We start from the raw sequence: 4480 nt of genomic DNA, 5'->3' as shown, positions 1-4480 counted from the left end.
GCAGCTAGGGAGAATGACTGCCGGGCCAAACTTCCAAAATAAAACCCCTTTAATACGCTGCCATGCTTTCTGGTGAGAGCAAAAGTGAAGAGAAAGTAGCGACCTGCACGAACAGCTTATTAGAGCAGACGAACTGTACTGTAGTTGAATGGGTGTGTTTAGAATAGTTGTTTATGTTAATTGTTAATGTTTTAGATATTTAGGAATGCGGTGAAATGTAGTTTTCTTTATTATTTAGATGATAAAGTCTTAGAAGAAAAAACGTTTTGCTTTTCTTTTTCACGTGAAATGTATATTCTCCCCCCAAAGGTTATATAACCATCAGAATAAGCCACAATGTATCCTGTCCTTGTGTGCGAAAGAGACATCGTTTAACTACAGGACACTTCCATGGTGGGGGGACTCTGTCCTAAACTGTAGCCTGTGGAGTGTCCACCAGAGACGTCACGCCAAGAGAGGCTCGGCCAGGATTTCAGCTGTCAATGGGCCTAAACCCCCACACCCATAAGCAACCAGTTAGTAAGGACGACCCGCCCCGACACGTGAATAACGTTTCATGCGCCAGCTGTTGCTGCTGGTTTGCTTTCCCCCCTGAGCACTGCATCCATATACGCTGTCTCATTATCGCCACAGAGCTTTTCATTTTTTCCAACGTGTTCATGATTTCACTTCCAATCGATGATTACTCAAATGCGATCAATGCAAAAAAAAAGTTCAACTGTCTCATTAAAACTACCCAAGCCTAATTTTGGAGAGCTGCAGCCTGCAACACACGAGTGTCCACATACCCATTATGAAAGTACGGATCACAGGCTGTGTAATGTATAAAGCTGAGCTAACCCTTGCTCTCTAAAACGGCAAGGAGCTTCAAACTCCAATTACCAATATCATGATTGGAGTTTTATTAACAAAAACTGAATAACCTAGGCAAGAGGGGCATTGAGACAAAGAAAAAGACACGGAGGAGGGCACAGAGGAGAACGAGTGCTTGTATTTCCTTGGTCCCAGTGCTTTTTATCTTTCTGCCAATGCACTGATGCAGTGTTGACATAATTTGTGATGTGATGAGAAAGATATGGAATTGGCCTGTCTTTACAGAGCGGAGCTGGCCTTTTATTTTTATATCCTGTCCTCTTCTTGTTTATGAGGTCCACAACTTATAGCTATGGCTTTTCCATGTCGTTCAACTGCAGTGCGCATAAAAACACTCAGTGAGAGACCAGGGCTGCTCCCATGCAACATAAATACTGTGAATTATAAACTAGCAGAGGAAAAAAGCTCGAACTGAAATAACTTTAATGAGGTTTGCAAGTGTTGTGCGCCATTATTCACTGCTGATCTTTCACTCGACACGTTGTGACATTAATTAAAGAAACAGAAAGAAGAAGAAAAAAACTGGCACTGAGCATGTACTGTATTGGTGAGTTACAGTATATGACAAAGAGCTGTGATTGGAGGAGATCGGGGGTGTTCAGTGAATTACTTGCTTTGTTGCTGAATCATGTGGAGTTACGCTGTAGTGAATGTGACAGGATAACAATGCATCTGTCCCACAGACTGATGCCACTGCAAGGGCACCGGAGGGGGGTAACAGGGCAGGAATTAAGTTCCCACCATGCAACCACCTAAGCTCTGCAGGGTGTTTAGTGAGCAGTTTAGTTTTAGTCATTACAGCAGCAATCGAAGAGATGTTACTCTTTAACAATATATATCATTTGCCACTGGTTGTTAGAATAACACTGTTGAGTTTTGTTTTATTTTAGGTTTGTACTTTACACCCAAATTGCTTTAGCTTTCCTAAAACAGTTAGATACTGAGCTCTATACCAAATTGCATTCAAACTCTGATGAGTCTGTTTCCGTAGCGCACTAATGTCAGTGGCTGCTTTGACATGTCAATAATATTTATAGTAAAAAAAAAAGTAAACGTAAGAAAACAGTGTGCGGTGCAGAAATCCAATATGTCACTTAGTGGAATGACATGGTTCATTTAGTATGTGGAGATTAATACAGCTACAGTATGTTTTGCTTTCTTTTGGATCTCTTTGAATGCCTTTTCTGGCTGTTGCTTTAAAACTGTGTTCGATCTGCGCTGACTGCCTGAAACTACCTTTGTGCAGCATGTCACAGCTGTATTCCTGTGATCGTTTTTCTGCAGTATTGTCTTTCAATAGCCATGTAATGTATGTTTGGCTGTCTGTTTTTATTTTCCCAATAATGGAAGTGTGCCCTTTGTGTCATCCCCTTCAAGTCAACCGTAATGCATTTATAGTTTCACAGCCAACTGTGGCTATATACAACTATGCCAGCTCCTTGTCACCTATTGGATTAGGATAAAAGAGAGGAGATGGCTACAGGGGGAAAACACACACACACACACACACACACACACACACACACACACACACACACACACACACACACACACACACACACACGCACGCACGTACTAAAAACAACAGAAAATATACAGAAGGATCACACTGTTCCTGGTGCTTTATCTTCTTTGGTACAGAGTGAATGATGATTTGAACAAGCTCAAAATGATTCACAAATAATTCACTATTAATACTTCTACTAACCTGCCATGCATATGACAGCGGGAGGTAGGTGGGATGGACAGTGAAGTAGGAAGGAAATTGAAGTGAATTGGTGAGATTGCATGGGTTTAGTAAAACCCACAGAGTATCAGCATGAGAACCTCACCATGTGCAAAACAACACAATTAAGAGGGACGCTTAGCTTAATCAGTGAATGCATCATGCAAATGATGTTTTTTCTTTTTTCTAAACCTACTTTAATCTTGGCTGTTATCATAGAATACAAATCAGGGACTTAATTCTAATGAAAGGAGAAGAGAGTGAAGAAGAGGGATGATAGAACACAGAGTTGCTGCTATAAAAGAGAAGTTGGAAAAATACAGCGTGTTTAGCCCGGTGATTTGCAGTTTGAGTCAAATTAATAGTAATAATAGATACTTTGTACATTAGTCTGTATGTTTGCACTGGCATGTTTACTTATATTGTTACCTATTGTGCTTATATTAAAATGCATTATTGGTGCTTGTTTTTAAGTTTGATTAAGAAAATACGACAAAAAACCATCTAACATGCAATTCAATAATTACTTGTGCACCACTATATACAGACTGGAAAGTAAATATACAGAAAAGCAAAATATGCAACATTATGATTAATACAATATGTCAGATGTTTATTTTAAAGGTGTTGCTTTTTGTGGGTCCATAGAACCGGTTTATACAACAAATTTTTTCAATTCATAATGAACACCAAATTTTGAAATACTTATTAGCAATCTTGCAGCTCCACCATGTTCTAAACAGGTTTCTCAAACTTCAGTGATTGACTAATGTGTGTGCTATTTCTATCAAATTAAATAATGAAGTTTTCCCCTTTTCTGGTTTTGTTTTTATCTTTGTCAAATTTAGTTTCTGACCATCAAAGAACTTTAAAAATGGACAAAGATGACCCAGTTAAATACAAAATGCAAAATCCAAGCAAGTTTCGACAGTAGATCCAACACATCCTGGCAGCAAAAGCACACCAAACTAAAGTAATGGTTTACTTTCGCCTGCATTCACAGAAAAGTTGTTCATCACCAGAAAGAAGCTTCCCCCCCCCCCACCCCCACCCCCCCTTTGTTCATTCAGATTGCAGTGGCAAACTGAGTTATGAACACTGATAGATCTCTCCATAAGGCAACACCAGGATTACTAACAAAGGATTCTGGAAAGTTTTTTCCTGCATACCTGCCCTCAAAACAGATCCCCATGGTGTATGCACGATTTAGATTTAAATTGATGACTTCATTTATTAGAGAAAAAGTTATCGCCCCCTTGTTAAATTGCAAATTAATTGTGATTAACCGCATTTCTTGGAAAGATGAGTTCAATTTCATCAGCCACACCCAGGCTTGATTGCTGCCAGACCTGCTGAATCAAGAAATCACTAAAACAGAATTGTGAAAAAGCAACACATCATGCCATGATCTAAAGAAACACAAGATCAGATGAAAAACAAAGTCACTGACATATATCAATCTTGGAAGGGTTACAGAGTCATTTCTAAAGCTTTGGGAATCCAGCAAACCGCAGTGTTTTGGTGCTTCGGGACCTGGATGGCTTGCTGTAATTGATGGAACAGTGAATTCTGCACTCTACCAGAAAATCCTGAAGGAGAATATCCTGCCAGCATCTCATGTCCTAAAGCTCAACAACACTTGCAATATGCAGTAGCACAAAGATCTGAAACACACCAGCAAGTCCACTACTGAATAGCTTAAAAAATAAAAATAAATAGGAAGGTTTTGGAGTGGTCTAGTCAAAGTCTGGACTTGAATCTGTTTGAGATGCTTTGGGCTGACATTAAACAGACTATACATGCTCAAAACCCTCAAATGTGGTTGAATGAAAACAATTCTGCAAAGAAAAGTGGTCCACAATTCTGCCACAGTTAACACAG

This window comes from Rhamphochromis longiceps, linkage group LG12 (assembly GCF_057381845.1).
Source record: "Rhamphochromis longiceps isolate RC_006_pf linkage group LG12, R_longiceps_female_GT1.1, whole genome shotgun sequence".
In the NCBI taxonomy this organism is placed as follows: domain Eukaryota; kingdom Metazoa; phylum Chordata; class Actinopteri; order Cichliformes; family Cichlidae; genus Rhamphochromis; species Rhamphochromis longiceps.
This window is presented reverse-complemented; position numbering follows the sequence as displayed.